The 21047-nt window shown below is 40.0% G+C and overlaps 1 non-coding gene across 1 annotated transcript; it reads left to right on the top strand.

The window, feature by feature from the left end:
• The first annotated feature begins 19770 nt into the window (after nucleotides 1-19770).
• Nucleotides 19771-19845, top strand: Trnal-caa (transfer RNA leucine (anticodon CAA)). The gene has a single exon. It is a non-coding gene; the product is annotated as a tRNA-Leu (tRNA).
• Nucleotides 19846-21047: the final 1202 nt, after the last annotated feature.

The following is a 21047-nucleotide window of genomic DNA, read 5'->3' as shown; positions in this document are numbered from 1 at the left end:
GCCAGCATAATTCCATTTCACTGCTTTAATTTCAAAGTTCAATTTAAGCATTAGCTGGCTACAATAGTTAGATTACACAAACACAAATTAAGAGTGCGAGTTTTGTTACCGTATTTTAGCTTACCTGTGACTGCAGCTCAGCTTGGTACGTACTAAATTTTACTATTGTTAATTGTTCAGAATCGTTTAATTCAAGTTCAAAGTTAAATCTCTTCTTTCTAAATTGCGTAGATTCAAGTAGCTTTAGAAATGATTGTTGAGGTAGTCCAAGACTAACTGTATTTCGATGTGCTTCAGAAAGAAAGCTCACTATTAACTTCAGTCACTAAATTTACTTTCGATTTTCCGGTTTCATTAATTCTTTTGCTAAATTAAGTGTAGCGAAATTTATTACTTCTGACAAACTTTCAGTTTTCACACTACACGTGTCAACCTTCAGTTGCCACGCTTCTAGTGCTAATTATATGTGTAATAACCTTTCTTTTTCAGTTATTATAGTAATTGTCCATAGGACTGGCGACCGTAATTTCCCCCAAATCTCAAATATCTAATTACCGCTAGTTGATTGTTAACGTAACGGCGGCACATTTACTTTCTTTATTAACTTTATCCCTATTTCAAAATTAATTTCCACCAGTTTCACTTGCATTTTTCCTTTCATTTAGATGTAACCCTTTCCTCCCTCTTTACCGACAGGTTAACTTCGGTGACGATTGCTTTTCCAAAATTACCATTAGGTACACGCAGTTTCATTTTTCACTGTCATTTAGGTCGATAAGTAAGGGGAGGTTACATGTTGTTGCTGTTGTTGTTGTGGTCTTCTGTCCAGAGACTGGTTTGATGCAGCTGTCCATGCTACTCTAACCTGTGCAAGCTCCTTCATCTCCAAATACCTACAGAAACATATATCCTTCTCAATCTGCTTAGTGTATTCATCTTTTGGTCTCCCTCTGCGATTTTTACCCTCCACGCTTCTCTCCAATTCTGAATTGGTGATCCCTTGATGCCTCAGAACATGTCCTAGAAACCTATTCCTTCTTCTGGTCAAGTTGTGCCACAAAGTCTTCCTCTTCCCAATTCTATTCAGTACCTCCTCATTCGTTATGTGATCTACCCATCTAAACTTCAGCATTCTTCTGTAGCACCACATTTCGAAACCTTCTATTCTCTTCTTGTATAAACTATTTGTCGCGAATGTTTCACTTCCATACATGGCTACACTCCATACAAATACTTTCAGAAACGACTTCCTGACACTTAAATCTACACTCGATGTTAACAAATTTCTCTTCTTCAGGAAGTCTTTACTTGCCATTGCCAGTCTACATTTTATATCCTCTTTACTTCGACCATCGTCAGCAACTTTGCTCCCCAAATATCAAAACTCATATACTACTTTAAGTGTCTCATTTCCTAATCTAATTGCCTCAGCATCACCCGATTTTGTTCGACTACATTCAATTATCCTCGTTTAGCTTTTGTTGATGTTCATCTTATATCCTCCTTTCAAGACATTGTCCATTCCTTTCATCTGCTCTTTCAGGTCCTTTGCTGTCTCTGACAGAATTACGATGTCATCGGCAAACCTCAAAATTTTTATTTTTTCTCCATGGATTTTAATTCCTACTCCGAATTTTTCTTTTGTTTCCTTTACTGCTTGCTCTATATACTGATTGAATAACATCGGGGATAGGCTACAACCCAATCTCACTCCCTTCCCAACCACTGCATCCCTTTCATGCTCCTCGACTCTTATAACTGTCATCTGGTTTCTGTACAAATTGTGAACATCCTTTTGCTCCCTGTATTTGATCCTTGCCACCTTCAGAATTTGAAAGAGAGTATTCCAGGCGACATTGTCAAAAGCTTTCTGTAAGTCTACAATTGCTAGAATCGTGGGCTTACCTTTCCTTGATCTACCTTCTAAGATAAGTCGTAGGGTCAGTATTGCCTCACGTGTTCCAACATTTCTATGGAATTCAAAGAGATCTTCCCCGAGGGCGGCTTCTACCAGTTTTTCCATTCGTCTGTAAGAAATTCGTGTTAGTATTTAGCAGCCGTGACTTATTAATCTGGTAGTTCGGTAATTTTCACACTTGTCAACACCTGCTTTCTTTGGGATTGGAATTACTATATTCTTCTAAAAGTCTGAAGGTATTTCGCCTATTTCATACATGTTGCTCACCAGATGGAAGAGTATTGTCAGGGCTGGCTCTCTCAAGGCTATCAGTAGTTCTAATGAAATGTTATCTACTCCTGGGGCCTTGTTTCGACTTAAGGTCTTTCAGTGCTCTGTCAAACTCATCACGCAGTATCGTATCTTCCATTTCATCTTCATCTACGTCCTCTTCCATTTCCATAATATTGTCCTCAGGTACATCGTCCTTCTATAGACCCTGTACATACTCCTTCCACCTTTCTTCTTTCCCTTCTTGCCTTAGAACTGGTTTTCCATTTGAGCTCTTGATATTCATACTAGTGGTTCTCTTTTATCCAAAGGTTTCTTTAATTTTCCTGCAGGCAGTATTTATCTTACCCATAGTGATATCTTACCCATAGTGATATATGCCTCTACATCCTTAAATTTGTCCTGCAGTAATCCCAGCTTAGCCATTTTGCAGTTCCTGTCGCTCTCATTTTTGAGACGTTTGTTTTCCTTTTTGCCTGCTTCATTTACTGTATTTTTATGTTTCCTCCTTTCATCAATTAAATTCAATATTTCTTCAGTTAGCCAAGGATTTCTACTTGCCCTCGTCTTTTTAACTGTTTCATCTTCTTCTGCCTTCACTATTTCATCTCTCAAGGCTACCCATTCTTCTTCTACTGTATTTCATTCCCCAGTTCTTGTCAATCGTTCCCTAATGCTCTCTCTGAAACTCTCTACAACCTCTGATTTAGTCAGATTATCCAGGTCCCATCTCCTTAAATTCCCAGCATTTTGCAGTTTCTTCAGTTTTGATCTACAGTTCATAACCAATAGATTGTGTTCAGAGTCCACATCTGCCCCTAGAAATGTCTTCCAATTTAAAACCTGGTTCCTAAATCTCTGTGCCGGCTGGTGTGGCCGAGCGGTTCTAGGCGCTACGGTCGCAAGTTCAAATCCTGCCTCAGGCATGGGTGTGTGTGATGTTCTTAGGTTAGTTAGGTTTAAGTAGTTCTAAGTTCTAGGGGACTGATGACCTCAGATGTTAAGTCCCATAGTGCTCAGAGCCATTTTCAACCTAAATCTCTGTCTTCCCATTATGTAATCTATCTGAGACCTTCCAGTGTCTCCAGGCCTCTTCCACATATACAAATTTCTTTCATGATTCTTGAACGAAGTGTTAGCTATCATTAAGTTATGCTCTGTGCAAATTTCTACCAGGCGGCTTCCTCTTTTATTCCTTACCTGCATTCCATATTCACCTACTACTCCTCCTTCCCTTCCTTTTCCTACTGTCGAATTCCATCGCCCCATAACTATTAAATTTTCGTCTCCCTTCACTATCTGAATAATTTATTTTATCTCATGATACATTTCATTAATTTCTTCATCATCTGCGGAGCTAGTTGGCATATAAACTTGTACTATTGTGGTAGGCTTGGGCTTTGTGTCTATCTTGGCTATAATAATGCGTTCACTTATGCTTTTCGTAGAAGCTTACCCGCATTCATATTTTTCATTCATTATTAAACCTACTCCTGCATTACCCCTATTTGATTTTATATTTATAACACTGTAGTCACCTGACCAAAAGTCTTGTTGCTCCTGCCACCGAACTATACTAATTCCCACTATATCTAACTTTAACCAAATCATTTCCCATTTCAAATTTTATAACCTACCTGCCCCATTAATGGATCTGACATTCGACGCTCCTATCCGTAGAACCCCAGTTTTCTTTCTCCTGATAACGACGTCCTCCTGAATAGTAACCCCGGACATCCGAATGGCGGACTGTTTTACCTCCGGAATATTTTACCCATGAGGACGCCATCATCATTTAACCATACAGTAAATCTGAATGCCCTCGGGGGCAGAACATTGGTCTTCGACAAAGAAAGATCTGATCAGAATACAAGCAACAGAGATACGCTTTATGCTAGCGATCCTGGGTAGTACAAGAAGGGCCAGTATAGGGAATGAAACAACTTGGAACCCACAGCAGATCAGGCCCTTAAAAGATTCTATGGAGAGAAATAGGCTTAAATGATTTGGTCACATTAAAGGATTGGGACTGGAAAGACGTCCAAGGAGAGCCCTACATCGGACAGAATCTGGATGAAGACCAACTGGGAGGCCACGAACAAGATGGAGAGAACAGGTGAAGGATGACGTGAACAGAAGACTACTGCAATGGGAGGAGACGATGTATGGCAGAATGTGAGAGAAAAGAGAAGCTTGGAAGAGTCTCCGTGAACGACCTGCAGAAGCTAATCTTTTCAGGAAGAAGAAGACGAAGAAGAAGAAGAAGCTATTTATTTCTCCAGTCAGGAACCGCTCAGAAGGATGGCTTTATCACGAAAAACAAAACTGAAACGCACAGGAGCGACCGAGTGATGTTCAATATTTTAATTAGGTAGACAAGGTAGAGAATTTCAGAAAGAAAGTTGAATGGTGTAAGTTAGACATAGTGGGAAATCGGGAAATCCGACGGCAAGAAGAACGTTACTTGTGGTCAGGTGAGTACAGTGTTACAAATATAAAATCAAATAGGATAATGCGGGAGTAGGTCTCATAATAACTAAGAAAATAGAAAAGGATGTAAGCTACTACGAACATGTCAGTGAATACACTACGATAGCTAAGACTGACACGAAACTAACACCTACACAACATTAAAAGCTTATATTCCTAGAAGGTCTACGAATAATGAAGCTATTTAAGGACTGTATGATAAGATAAGAAAACGTATTCTGTCAGTGAGCCCGCCGGTGTGGCCGTGCGGTTCTAGGCGCTTCAGTCTGGAACCGCGTGACCGCTACGGTCGCAGGTTCGAATCCTGCCACGGGCATGGATGTGTGTGATGTCCTTAGGTTAGTTAGATTTGAGTAGTTCTAAGATCTAGGGGACTGATGACCACAGATGTTAAGTCCCATAGTGCTCAGAGCCATTAGAACCAATCTGTTAGTGAAGGGAGGAGAAAATTTAATTATGAAAGAGGACTGAAAAGCGATAATAGGAAAAAGAACAGAACGAAAAGTAGCAGGAGATCACGGACTGAGAGAAAAGAATGAAAGAGAAAGCCGCCTGCTGGAATTTTGCACAAAACATAATTTAATCATCTCGAATTCTTGGTTTCAAAATCATTAAAGAAGTTTGTATATGTACAAGAGACCTGGAGACACAGGGAAGTTTTAAATGTGTTACACAATGGTAACACAGAGATTCCAATACCAGATTTTAAACTGTAAAACATTTTAAGAGCAGATATTGTCTCTGGTTTGCAATTTATTAGTTAGAAGGTTTAAAAATAAAGTAAGTGATAAATGGTAGGAAATTTAGGAGATGGGATCTGAATAAGCTGAAAGATCAAGAAGATGATGACAATACAAAGGAGAGATTAGGTAACGACTAACTGAAACAGGGTAAGGGTGTCAAATGAAACAAATGGAGAGCCTTGAAGGATTAAATAGTAAAAGCAGCAGGGAATGTAATGGACAGAAAGACAATGCCCAATACAAATCCTTCTCTAGCATACGAGATACCGAATATAAACTGATGAAAGAATAAAATTTAAAAATGGAGCAAATGAAGCACACAAAGGCAATATAGACGGCTAAAAATTGAGATTGACCAAAAGGCAAAATGATAAAGCAGTAATGAGTACATGAGGAATACAAGGATGTAAAAGCATGAATAACGAGGGACAGGCCAGATGCCGCCTATAGAAAACTGAAGAACTCTTTGGTGACAAGCGAAGCAGCTGTATGAATATCAAAAATGGTTCAAATGGCCCTAAGCACTATGGGACTTAACATCTGAGGTCATCAGTCCACTAGATTTAGAACTACTTAAACCTAACTAACCTAAGGACATCACACACATCCATGCCCGAGGCAGGATTCCAACCTGCGACCGCAGCAGCAGCGCGATTACGGACAAGCGCCTAGAACCGCTCGGCCACAGCGGCCGGGTATGAATATCAATAGTTCATTTGCGAAGAGGATGGAAAGATTGCAGGTGCAAGGAATATGAAGAAGGGCTATACAAGGGAAACGGATTTGAAGGGAATATTATAGAAATAGAAAAGGAAATTGAAGAAGATTTCACGTACGTCTACATGATTACTCAGCAATTCACAATTATGTGCCTGGCTGAGGCTTCATCGAACCACCTTCACGTTATTTTTCTACCGTTCCACTCATGAACAGCGCGCTGGAAAAACGAACACTTAATTCTTTCAATGAGAGCACAGATTTCTCTTACACTACTGGCCATTAAACCTGCTACACCACGAAGATGACGTGCTGCAGACGCGAAATTTAACCGTCAGAAAGAAGATGCTGTAATATGCAAATGATTAGCTTTTCAGAGCATTCACACAAGGTTGGCGTCGGTGGCGACACCTACAACCTGCTGACATGCGGAAAGTTTCCAACCGATTACTCATACACAAACAGCAGTTGACCGGCGTTGCCTGGTGAAACGTTGTTGTGATGCCTCGTGTAAGGAGGAGAAATGCGTACCATCACGTTTTCCACTTTGATAAAGTTCGGATTGTAGCCTATCGCGATTGTGGTTTATCGTATTGCGACATTGCTGCTCGTGTTGGTCGAGATCCAATGATTGTTAGCAGAATATGGAATCGGTGGGTTCAGGAGAGTAATACGGAACGCCATGCTGGATCCCAACGGCCTCCTATCACTAGCAGTCGAGATGACAGGCATCTTATCCGCATGGCTGTAACGGATCGTGCAGCCACGTCTCGATCCCTGAGTCAACAGATGAAGACGTTTGCAAGACAACAACCATCTGTACGAACAGTTCGACGACGTTTGCTGCAGCATGGATTATCAGCTCGGAGAGCTGCATCACAGACATGAGCGCCTGCGATGGTGTACTCAATGGCGAACCTGGGTGCTCGATGGCAAAACGTCCTTTTTCGGATGAATCCAGGTTCTGTTTACAGCATCATGATGGTCGCATCCGTGTTTGGCGAGAACGAGGTAAACACACATTGGAATCGTGTATTCGTCATCACCATACTGGCGTGTCACCGAGCGTGATGGTATGGGGTGCCATTGGTTACACGTCTTGGTCACCTCTTGTTCGCATTGACGGCACTTTGAACAGTGGACGTTACATTTCAGATGTGTTACGACCCGTGGCTCCACCCTTCTTTCTATGCCTGGGAAACCATACATTTCAGCAGGATAATGCACGACCGCATGTTGCACGTCCTGTACGGGCCTTTCTGGATACAGAAAATGTTCGACTGCTGTCCTGGCCAGCACATTTTTCACATCTCTCACCAACTGAAAACGTCCGGTCAATGGTGGACGAGCAACTGGCTCGTCACAATACGCCAGACACTACTCTTGATGAACTGTGGTATCGTGTTGAAGCTGGATGGGCAGCTGTACCTGTACACGCCATCCAAGCTCTGTTTGACACAATGCCCAGACGTATCAAGGCCGTTATTACAGCCAGAAGTGGTTGTTCTGGGTACTGATTTCACAGGATCTATGCACCCAAATTGCGTGAAAATGTAATCACGTGTCAGTTCTACTATAATATATTTGTCCAATGAATACCCGTTTATCATATGCATTTCTTCTTGGTGTAGCAATTTTAATGGCCAGTAGTGTATTTTATTACGATGATCATTCCGCCCTATGGAAGCTGGCGCCATAAAAAATATTCTTAAACTCTGAGGAGAAAGCTGGTGACTGAAATTTTCAGAGAAGTTCCTGTAGCAATACCAAATTCGTTTGTTTTAGTGGTTACCACCCCAATTTCTCATCACATCCTTTCCGCTCTCTCCCCTATTTCCCGACAGTAAAAAACGGGCTGCCATTTTTTGAACCTTTTCAATGTGCTCCATCGATCCTATCTGATGTGGATCCAGCACCACAGATAAATAATAGACGAAAGGACTATAAGCGTAGTGTAGGCAATCCCTTTAACTGACCTGTTGCATTTTCTCAGTGTTTTGCCAACAAATGGCAATGTTTTGATTGCTTTACCCACAATACTATCTATGTGAGCGCTCTAACCTAGGTTATTCTTAACTCTGTTTCCTACGTATTTGGTTGGGAGACATGATACTGCGAGCAAAATATAACATGCCTCTGAAAAGCCTAGGTCGAAGTAAGTGTCCTAGAGTAGATGGCATTCACCCAGGATTATTTAGATCATGGAGAGTACTAGGCATGTCATTCTCTGCCAAGGCTGTCATTTCCTCTCTTTTCTTTGGGGGGCGGGGGCTGGGAGCTACTTCCCTCCCTTCAGCCCTTCCTTGATGTCTCAGATTTTCCCTTTTCGGTATCGACTTCCGCTATCGGAAATCGAATACCTTTTTGAATATTCATTTCCTATATAAAGGTCTCTTCGCCGTCCACTATGCTTTCTATTTTCCATTGTTTTTCTCGTAAACCTCAAATCAGGTTGTAAGTAGGCTGTTTATGTTTTCTTTATGTAAGTAGGCTGTTTAGGTTCTTATGTAAGTAGGCTGTTTAGGATTTCTTATTGGCAACGTTACGTAGCGCTCAATATGAAAATCACTGGCTGTGCTGTGTGCAGTCTGTGGCTAGTTTTCATTGTTGTCTGCCATTGTAGTGTTGGGCAGCGGCAGCTGGATGTGAACAGTGCGTAGCGTTGCACAGTTGGAGGTGAGCCGCCAGCAGTGGTGGATGTGGGGAGAGAGATGGCGGAGATTTGTAATTTGTCATGAACTGGTATATTTATACATTATGCTATCAAGGTAAATACATTGTTTGTTCTCTATTAATATCTTTCATTTGCTAACTATCCCTATCAGTAGTTAGTGCCTTCAGTAGTTTGAATCTTCTATTTAGCTGGCAGTAGTGGCGCTCGCTGTATTGCAGTAGCTTGAGCAGCGAAGATTTTTGTGAGGTAAGTGATTTGTGAAAGGTATAGTTTAATGTTTGTCAGGGCCATTCTTTAGTAGGGAATTTTGAAAGTCAGATTGCGTTGCGCTAAAAATATTGTGTGTCAGGTTAAGCACAGTCTCGTGCATAATTGTTCAAAGGGGACGTTTCATATGTCGACCCTTAGCCTAGGATACCTCACTGGAATGTTCTGATTTTTTCTTGTAGTTTGTGTAATTAGTGTAGATGTTGTTTATTGCTAGCGCGTAATTGCAGAGAGAATCTCCTTTGCAGTTGTAGTTTTTCATTGTTTTACAGTAAAACAGTTGTGGCATGCATGTAGATTTGCACCAAGTATTTCGCAGCTGCGCTGGCAATTAAGTAGACATTATTTCCATTGCTATGTTATTTTATTTTACTCTTCAAATTGTGCTTTTCTGTGTTATCGTGTGAAATATTGTGACAATTATGGCATGTGAAAAACGTAATACTAGGCTCCAAAGTAAACTGAGAAATGACAGTGAAGACGAAGGCAGTGTGTTAGCGTCGCAGAGTAATGAATTAACTAATGTTCAAAGTAGTAATTTGGTAATTGCGCATAGGGAAATGGAGCGGGCGGCAAACAATGGTGTAGACAGTGAAACAGGTAGTGAACAGGGAAGCGTTATCGATCGATTGGTCGGCAACAGCTCGCCTCAGGAATCGGGAATGACAGAACACAATATTGCAAATACTGCAGACTCAGGTTTTGGGTTCTCACCGTTTTCTCAAATGAGTCAAGACACATTTTCCGCTTGTCAAAATGTGAATGTTGCCGGTGCAACTTCACTGCCGAAAAGCACTGAGGAACATGTTTCAGACACCAGTGCATTATTATTACAATTAATGCAACAAATGGGACAAAAGCTTGAAAAGTTAGACACAATGGAACAACACCAGAGACAAACACAGCAACAGTTAGACACAGTGGAACAAAATCTCAAGAAGTTAGACACAATGGAACAACACCAGAGACAAACACAGCAACAGTTAGACACAATGGAACAAAATCAGAGACAAACACAGCAACAGCTTCAAAAGTTAGACTCATTGGAACAAACTCTTGAACAAACGCGTGAAGATTTAACTACTGAGTTACATCACATTGAATCGAAATGTCAAAAAGTCTGTAATGACGTAAAAACTCAAATTTGTGAGCATTTTCAACCTATTTTTTCGCGGCATGAAAATGCATTAGAGAATCACGGAGCAGCCATAAAAGAACTGCAAATTATTGTTCATGAAAATCATGAGACCTTGCAAGCTAAATTTGACTCAGTTGCATCTACCGATTCGGTTACGCAACTTGCAAAAAACTCAGGAAAACTTTAAGGACACAGTAGATACTCTGAAACTTGGTTCAGAAAAACACACTGAGGAAATAAGTACACTATTGGAGAAAGTAGCCGAAGTTTTGGATCAGTTCACTAATTTATCTACGAAGGTAGATGATAATCTGATTGACGCAAGACCGGTAGTCTTTAATGACACGGAAGAGTACGAACAAATTAGGAAATTCAAACAAAATCAGAATCAAATTAATACACAACACCAAAGAGAAATCCGGGAAGTACAAGATCAGCTGACACAGGTAATACAAGAATTACGTATTTCAGAGGACACTCGCGCTCCAACACGGGAAGAGGGACTTAGAAATACGGAAAAGCCGCAAAATAATAACACAGGGCATTTCGGAAGTTATGAAAGAAATTGGCAATGTGCACCGAATTTTGAGATGGAACGGCCGACACGACCTAACAATGACCGATATGCGACTCGCCGACTTGATGATTTTGACTATAAGCTGTTCATTACTACACATAAATTCAAAACATTTAAAAATTCTGGCAACGACATTCATCCACAAGCATGACTCCATCAATTCTCTCATTGTTTTCCTCCCAACTGGTCATTGGAGCACAGATTAGAATTTATGTGTGGCTACTTAGAGAATGAACCAGCTGTAAGAATGCGATCGGTCATTCACGATTGCCACAGTGAAGGAGAATTTTACCATGCCTTCCTCTCAGCATATTGGTCTCAAGCCACACAAGACCGGGTAAAACATGGTATCATAATGATGAAACATTTCGAACAATCTGAATTCTCCAGTCTTGTGAAATATTTTGAAGACATGTTGCACAAGAATCAGTACCTGTCAAACCCATACAGCCCCTCAGAACTCATCCGCATTTGCTTAATCAAATTACCTGAAAATTTACGACATATTATTTTGGCACGACGTTGCAAAGACGACATTGAAGCTTTTCAGGGACTGTTACAAGAATTGGAAATTGACACTGACAATCGCGGAATGCGGAAACAGGAACACAACAATTACAGGTCACATCCGTCGCAATTCCGTGATGCCAGAAGCAATAACTGGACACGACAAGCCTATTCTTACAACGCAAATCGTGACCAAAACAGACACCACCCATAAGACAACCACTGGCAGAGTAATAATAGTTACAGAGAAAGATCGCATTTCCGTAGTAAAGAATATGACAGAGATTACCTTAGAAACAGACAATATGGAAACCAAAACAATTATTATCAAGGGAGACAGAATAACTTTAGACGCAACGGTCCAGCGCGCAGTTACGATTCAAGGAGAAATTCTCCACCATGTGACCGACAAGAAAGAAACTATGGAATCTACCGACATGACGACAGACGATATGATCGTAACGACAGACCTGAATTGCATCAGAACTGGCGGAATTCAAACAGAGCAGGGCCCTCTCGAGGAGGTGAATTTGTAGAAGTTAGGTCTCCTAATCCCAATAACGACGCGCGCCAACAAAGGAACAGACAATGACTCGCACCGCAGGCAGCCGCGTGCGCCGGCTGGCTCCGAGAAAAATAACATTATATCTGGTACTGCTAATGAGATTTTAATGCAACATTTTGGTTTACTTGAAAATATATTCTGGGTTTAATGTACTTTCTGTGAGATGCCAGACGACACAGTGGTTAGTTTATGTGACAACTACACGGTTTTATCACGACGCTACTAATGAGTGAAAATTTACAATGTTGCTTTTGCAGTGTTTCTGTTTTATATCTGCACAGTTTTTCTGAATTCTTCTGGAAAGTAAAACATGTTTTAGTAGTAACTTTTGTGGTACAGCAACAATGAGATTGTCTTTTCCGTGGCACAACATTACGTTACTGTACAGTACTTTCTTCATCACGCCAATAAGCATAATAACTACGATATCTATACGCAAAGCATTTCACTTTTGTTTATCATGAGGTAAGTACATTGGCTTCTGCAGAACTTAGCTTTCGGAGGAAAATAACTACGACACTTCCACAGAGATTATCTTACAACAAGATGCACATTTAGCGCTACAGGACACGCATTTCAGTGATCAATCTTATACTTAAAACACTTATTTTTAAATATTTTTTTAATTACAAAGAAAGTTTTCCGTGATACATTTCATTCCATTGCTGTAATTTGTAACACCTGGGAGTATAATTACATTTATCCTCAGGGGGGTACACGCCTACTTTGTGTACCATGTGTTTGGCAAGCACAAGGAACCCTGGCTAATATGGTATTTGCTTATACAACTTTACACATCGGTACCATATTTCTCTAACACACAAATTACACAGCTATCTGATCATTTAACTGAGAGAGACAAACATTTATTTTACTATATCAGTGACAGATGTTTACGTAATTACACAGTTGGATAACTTCACACTTATGAAACTGTATTTTGTCTGTACTTTGTAAACTGTTCATATTTTTTCGGAATCATTGTCATACTATGAGAGCTTTGAATGATGTATTTGGTATGGGATCATGATTTTTAAAGTACGTTTGAGGCAGCTGACACTTTTGACATGAGCAGAGAATTTTTTTAGGTTTTGAAATTATTGGAGGAAGTTACGACGATTTTGAGATTTGACTGAAGTGTTATGATGTTATTATTACGACGACGATGTGTATTATGTTGTTGAGGAATGTTTATTATGCTACGTATTTCTCACGATGAAATATTGAAGAAGTGTCGACGAATATGTATATGTATAATGAGGTAAGGAATAATGAGTAGTGTTTAGGGACTCTGATTTATGAAAAGGATGTTGGAAACCAAGAAACGTACTTTAAGAGTTATGAAATGTGTGACTGTATCACAATGCTGACCAATATTTCTTTTGGACACTTATATTTATAGGATTTTGTTTCTACAGATTTGCAACGCTAATTCTTGACCTGTGAAATATTTTTATATGAGACTGCCACGGTAGCAGAAACTGCTGTCGTAAATATTTCCGTACGAAAGTTAAGTGACCACCTGCACGTAATGCGTCGCCGGCACCCAGCTGTGTCAGACGCCTGGAGAAAAAGCCATTATTGCGAGCCCTTTTCAGCGGCACAGGTAGAACAAACAAAAAAGGGGAGGCCATTATCCTTGGAAATATTCTTACATCTGCAAACCTGATAATGACAAGTGTCTTTCTACGAGAATTGAGAGCTACTGACTTACGAAATGCCACATAGCTATTGAATGATGTTTTTATGCTTTGGTTTGCGTAATTGCTTATTTCATTTGATATCTGGTTTCCAGCTGTGTTGCAGCATTGCTTTTATAAAATGAAATGCATTTGCTAATGTGAACACTTTCTGTCAACAGATCTATTAAATAATTATTTTATGATCCACATTCTTTAAAAAAGGAGCACTTGGAAAGGAAAGAACAATAAGAAGGAACTAGTAACAGTAACACATAATTTTCTTTTCAAGTACATGGTAATATTTCTTTTTACAATCAGTTGTTGTGGTGCACCACTTTAATTACATAGACATTAAGATGTGAATATACATTTCCCTTATCTGCATTGTTATCTTTAGTGTATTATTTTTTCTGCTTTAGCTATGTCATGTTTAGGTAAAAGTTATTTAATTTTCTGCTGCTGTTTGCCAGGCATAGTGCTACTGAATTTTAAATTGTGTTACTCTGTTAAGCTAATTTTACTACTGACTTATTTTTCTTGCTACTGTACATTAGCTCATATTAGTTGTAATGTTGCATTGCTTGGTAATTTATATTTACTGTAGCTTGCTTTGCAATTTTCCATTTTTTTTGCATTGCTGTTTGTGTTAATTTGTTATGTGCTGCTGCATTGCCTCGTCCCTTAGTTTAGTATCTGAGCTCAGTAGATTTAAGTTAGCTTAAGAGGAGACTATATAAGAAACTTATAAATTTATAAGAAATGCATTGAGAAGCTATCAGAAAATGGTCTGGCAAAATAAAAAGGATACTGTACAGTGGAGAAAAACTATTATTGACAGAGGATGTGAACAGAGTACAGAAAGCAGAGAGAAAAACTATTTTTGACAGAGGATGTGAACGAAATACAGAAGGCAGGCTTAGATAGGACTTTTGGGAATAATGATGAATGAAGGGAGATCTCCAAGAAGCAAAGAAAGTTTTGTTTGCAAAATACTGCAATGAAACAAACCCTGTCCTTTCCTTTTGTGTTATCCCAGTACGTGTTTGTGTACCCTTGTGTATTTGTTTTCTTCCTGTCTCTGTGTAGTTTCATAGAATTTTTTCTTCTTTTAATATTAAGCTACATTCACTATGATGAGGAATACTGTTATCCTCAAATATAATTGGCATTAATAATATGTTATTTACTTTGTAAAGATGTTAGACATTATTCATTCTGTTTAAATGCTCATGTGTGAAGTTGATGTTTCAATAATTATTCTGATCTTCTATGTATGTACTCATGTCATAATTCCTGTAACACTGACGTAGATGTCTATTTCTATTCTTTTGTAAAGCCCCTATTACTACAAATGTTATCTATATTGTTATGTTCTTTAATGATGTATTTTGTACCTTTGTAATTGTATTTTCATGTTGTAAATTTATAAAATTGTAATTGACACCATTTCATCTTATTATTAACTTGTAAGTTACATTTCACTGCACACGTTTCTGTTGGTCATAGTATATGGACAATATGTGAGAAGTAGGGACTGTTAGTGTTTGCACGTGTGTTAATAATTCAGCAAGCGACTGGATAACAGCATTGCTGGTTCTAAGGACAATTCCAAAAACTTTGTGAGTGCACAAGTGGTGATTTATGGACTTGCTATATTCTCCGCAAGACTCTTTCATGGTGAATGTGCACCTGCACAATCACAACAGATGGCTGCTGGCCATCTCTACAAGGACTACAGTGGGTCTGCACCTCTGGTGGCCCACCAATACCATTATCTCTACAAGGACTACAGTGGGTCTGCATCTATGATGACCCACCAACGCCATTATTTCTACAAGGACTGCAGTGGGTCTGCACCTCTGGTGGCCCACCAATACCACAATCTCTACCAGGACTCCAGTGGGTCTGCTCTGTGATGACCTACCTACCAATATTCTTCAAAACTTCGAATGACTCTGCTGTGGGTTTGCTCCATTGTGGCCCATTACCTGTCAGCATGTCAAGAGTCAGCACTGTCTTTCCGTTGGAAGGACAACACTACTTCTTCAAGACTGCATGGAAATCCACTACTTCTGTGTGCAATTTCTTTTACTAATGAGACTTTGTGAAAAAAAACCTGTAATTACTATTAGTATGAATGATCAGGACTATCTTTATGGACTGTGAGAAAATTTTAGCTTTTGACCAATATTGTATCAATAAGTGTGTGCATTTGATTTCTTTGTTATTGTAATTATGAATAATTTTATCAAATCATTATTGGCCACTGCCCAAAAAAAATTTGTAACATTTTTTGTGGGGAGCATGGGGGCTATGTAAGTAGGCTGTTTATGTTTTCTTTATGTAAGTAGGCTGTTTAGGTTCTTATGTAAGTAGGCTGTTTAGGATTTCTTATTGGCAACGTTACGTAGCGCTCAATATGAAAATCACTGGCTGTGCTGTGTGCAGTCTGTGGCTAGTTTGCATTGTTGTCTGCCATTGTAGTGTTGGGCAGCGGCAGCTGGATGTGAACAGTGCGTAGCGTTGCACAGTTGGAGGTGAGCCGCCAGCAGTGGTGGATGTGGGGAGAGAGATGGCGGAGATTTGTAATTTGTCATGAACTGGTATATTTATACATGATGCTATCAAGATAAATACATTGTTTGTTCTCTATTAATATCTTTCATTTGCTAACTATCCCTATCAGTAGTTAGTGCCTTCAGTAGTTTGAATCTTCTATTTAGCTGGCAGTAGTGGCGCTCGCTGTATTGCAGTAGCTTGAGCAGCGAAGATTTTTGTGAGGTAAGTGATTTGTGAAAGGTATAGTTTAATGTTTGTCAGGGCCATTCTTTAGTAGGGAATTTTGAAAGTCAGATTGCGTTGCGCTAAAAATATTGTGTGTCAGGTTAAGCACAGTCTCGTGCATAATTGTTCAAAGGGGACGTTTCATAAGGTATTTAAAAACAAATATAAATGATACATAAATTCCAGTTAAAAGTCTTCACATAAGGCAAGTAATAATCATCTTTCTGTCTGAAAAATTGTTAAAATGAGGTTCACGTTGTAAAATGAATAGAACTGTCTCCCACCTTGGTAAATCCTAATGTCCTTTTTTGTAATTGTGTATGATGTAATATCTAAACTTGATCACTTATCTCCTGTTATTATTGACTTGTTTGCGTTCTTTCTAGAAGTGACAATGGTGACACCATAGCCCTTAAATTTCTAAGATGTCATGTAATCAAAATTTAGTGGATTCCTCTTAGTTCTCTCACGGATACTTCGTACTTTTCGTTATTTAGAATCAACTGCCACTTTTCGCACCATGTAGATATAATGGCTAAATCATTTTGCAAACGTTTTTGATCATCTGAAGACTTTAAAAGACGATAAATAACAGCATCATCAGCATACAGTCTAAGAGGGCATCTCAGATTGTCTCCTAAATCGTTTATATAGACCAGGAGCAGCGGAGGGCCTACAACACTTCCTTGGGAAACGCTAGATACTATTACTGTTTTGTTCGATGACTTTCCGTCAATTACTACGAACTGTTACCTTTCTGAGACGAAATCACGAATCCTGTCACGAACAGAGAAGATAACCCATAGGCACGCAATTTGATTAGAAGGAACCTTTGAGAAACGGTTTCAAAGCTGTTTTGGATATCAGAAAATATGGAATCAGTATGACATCCCCTGTCGATAACACTCATTACTTCATGAGAATAAAGAGATAGTTGCGTTACATAACAGCGATATTTTCAGAATCCATGATGGCTGTTCGTCAGTAAATCGATTTCTTCGGGGTAATTCATTATGTTCGAACACAGTATGTGGTCCAAAATCCTACTGTAAATCAGCGTTAGTGATAGAGGGCTGCAATTCAGTGGATTAATCATATTTCATTTCCGGTGTGGCCTGTGCAACTTTCCAGTTTTTAGATACGAATCTTTCGACCAGAAAGCCTTTATATATGATTTTCTAAGTATAGAGTTGTAACATTACATTCTGAAAGGAACTGATTTAAGCTGCTTCGACACGCCGAGGAAATCTAAGTTATTGATGTTGTCAGTGGTTCTTGAGTAGAATTCTGCAATAATTACTTCGTATCCTTTGGAGAAGGAACATCAGAAAGCACTGATTAATAATTCTACTCTAGTGGCTCTGTCTTTAATAACATTACCATTGCTATCGTGCAGTGAAAGTATTTAATGCACTTTCCAACTAATGTGATTTACAGACGAGCATAATCTTTTTTGGTTTTTTCCAAGATTTCGAGACATATTTTCGTTGTGGAAACTATAACAAACATCTCATGTTGAAGATCGTGCAACATTTCAAGCTTCTGTAAACATTCACCAATCTTGGGATTTTTCATTTTTTTTAAATTTGGCATACTTTTTTGGTTGCCTCTGCAACAATGTCCTGACTTGTTTTTCGTACCATCGGGGCTCAGTGCCATCTCTTATTAATTTATTTGGTATATACTTGACAACTGGCGTCGATAATATTCGTTTGAAATTAAACTACATCTGATATACGCTTACATACTCAGATTGGTAAGAATGGAGGCTGCCTCCTAGGAAGGCATCAAGCAAACTTTTATCTGCTCTTGTAAACAGATATAGTTTGTGTTAATTTTTAGTGGATCTTGATGTTACGGTATTCAGGGTAGTTACAACTACCTTGTCAGAAATCCTTCTATTCGTCATGATGATCCTTATTTTTTCAGCATTCTTTGTTGCTAAGAGGTCAAACAAGTTTCCGCAACCATTGGCACCTCTAATGGGCTCTTGAACAAAATGTTCAAAATTATTTTCTGAGAAAGCATTCATTACCATTATAGACGACATTTAATGCCCACCACCGACTTCAGACATGCATTTTTGCCAGCATGTCGAGTGGAGAGTGTTGTCACCACTGACTACAATTGTAGGAGTGGGATACCTATTTGAAATGGAACGGCGCGTATACTTTAATGATCATAGTGCTATAGACTGTGAAAGCAGTACCTCTGCTAATAGAGAAACTTTCCACGTCTTTAATGACAATTCCCATTTACTTTAGTATCGTTACCTCAGTCCACCTTCATGTCCCGAGATAAAAACAGCATTATGTCCATTTATGTCATGTAACTCAACGTCTTTCACTTCTTGAAGTAAGGCAAAGTCGACATTGGTGGCATATAAAAAGACTTTCAGACTATTTAATATCAGTGAGCTTAGAATACTGTTTACACTTGGGTGAAAAAAATCATGGTATACCTCCTCATTTCATGTCGGACCTCCTTTTGCTATGTTTAGAGCAGCAACAACACGTAGCACGGACACAACAAGTCGCTGAATATACCCTGCAGAAATACTGAGCAATGCTGCCTCTGCAGCCGTCCATAATTGCGAAAGTGTTACCGATGCAAGATTTTGTGCACGAACTGACCTCTAGATTGTGTCCCATAAATGTCTGATGGGATTTGGGACTCTTGTCATGCGATCTCGGTGGTCAAATCATTCGCTCGAATTGTCCATAATGTTCTTCAAACCAATCGCGAACAACAGTGTTCCAGTGCCATTTACATCGTTGCTTCCGAAAGTGAACTAAATGAATGGCAGCACATGGGCTGCAGGTAGCCGAACAGAGCCATTTTCAGTGAATGATCGGTTAATTTGAGCTGCAGAACCAAGTCAGTTCCATGTAAAGACAGCCCACCAATATGGACCCATCACCAGCTTGCACAGTACCTCGTTGACAACTTGGGTCCACGACTTTGTGGGGTCTGCGCGACACTCAAACCCTACCATCAGGTCTTAGAAACTGAGATCGGGACTCTTCTTACCACGCCACGGTTTTCCAGTAGGCTAGGGTCCAATCGAAACTGTTAAAAACCAAGGAGAGGCGCTTCGTGTGTGTTTTCACCAAGTCGCGTGGGGTCTGCTCTGCCTTGTGTTATTGGATGCAAGTGCTCTAACACTTGCCCGCGAAAGTTAAAGGTCCCGAGTTCGAGTCTCGATCCGGCACACTGTTTTAATCTGCCAGGAAGTTTCATATCAGCGCACACTCCGCTGCAGAGTGAAAATCTCATTCTGGAAACATCCCCCAGGCTCTGGCTAAGGCATGTCGCCGCAGTATCCTCTCTTTCAGGAGTGCTAGTTCTGCCAGGTTCGCAGGAGAGCTTCTGTTAAGTTTGGAAGGTAGGAGGCGAGGTACTGGCAGAACTAAAGCTGTGAGGAGGGGGCGTAAGTCGTGCTTGGGTAGCTCAGTTGGTAGAGCACTTGCCCGCAAAAGGCAAAGGTCCCGAGTTCGAGTCTCGGTCCGGCACACAGTTTTAATCTGCCAGGAAGTTTCAAACCCCCTTCTGCTGCCTCTTCCTATTGTCCCATCCACCTCACCTCCATATTCAGTAGGGTCTTCAGATCCGTCCTCTCCAGTCATATCCATTACCACCTTAATCAGCACCACCTCCTTCCCCTTACCCAGTATGGCTTCTGACCCTCCTTTCCGCTGAAGACCAACTCCTTAATCTCATCCACCTCCATCCTAGCTCCCATCGCTCCGCCAGTTTTGTTTCTCTCAACCTCCAAACTGCTTACAACCGCGTATGGCATCCCAGTCTCTTCTTTAAACTCCAAACCTACGGCCTGACTATCAATTTTACCCATCTGGTCGCTTCCTTCCTCACTCACTATCATGCCTATGTCACCCTCCACGATACCAACCCCTGTGTCTTTAATCCTACAGCCAACGTCCTCCAAGGCTACATCCCCTCTCCTCTCTTCTATCTCCTGTACACTGCCGATATGCCCAAGCTACCTCCAACCGTACACCTCCTCCAATATGCTGATGACATGGCATTCAATGACTCTCTTTTATTTTTTTTATTTATTTACACGTCAAGTTTCGTAGGACCATATCTCCAAGGTCATGGAACGTGTCAGTACATGAAATAACAACATAAAAGTAATAACAGATAAAAATAAATGTTCATGAACCTGAAAAAAGTCAGTCCATAAGTTTAAGTAAACGCTATTAGCAATACAATAAGAATCAGCTTAATTTTTCAAGGAACTCTTCGACAGAATAGAAGGAGTGACCCATGAGGAAACTCTTCAGTTTCGATTTGAAAGCGCGTGGATTACTGCTAAGATTTTTGAATTCGAGTGGCAGCTTACTGAAAATGCATGCAGCAGTATACTGCACACCTTTTTGCACAAGAGTCCAATCCAAATGCAGGTTTGGTTTCTGCCGAGTATTAACCGAGTGAAAGCTGCTTATTCTTGGGAATAAACTAAATTTGGTAACAAGAAACGACAATAAGGAATATACATATTGAGATGCCAATGTGAAAATACCCAGACTCGTGAACAGAGGTCGACAAGAGGTTCGTGAACTCACACCACTTATTGCCCGAACCACCCGTTTCTGAGCCAAAAATATCCTTCTAGAATGGGAAGAGTTACCCAAAAATACAATACCATACGACATAAGCGAATGAAAACAAGCAATGTAGACTCATTTTCATGT

This window comes from Schistocerca serialis, chromosome 3 (assembly GCF_023864345.2).
Source record: "Schistocerca serialis cubense isolate TAMUIC-IGC-003099 chromosome 3, iqSchSeri2.2, whole genome shotgun sequence".
In the NCBI taxonomy this organism is placed as follows: Eukaryota; Metazoa; Arthropoda; class Insecta; order Orthoptera; family Acrididae; genus Schistocerca; species Schistocerca serialis.
Note: the sequence above shows the minus strand (reverse complement) of the source record. Positions and strands in the feature narration are given on the sequence as shown.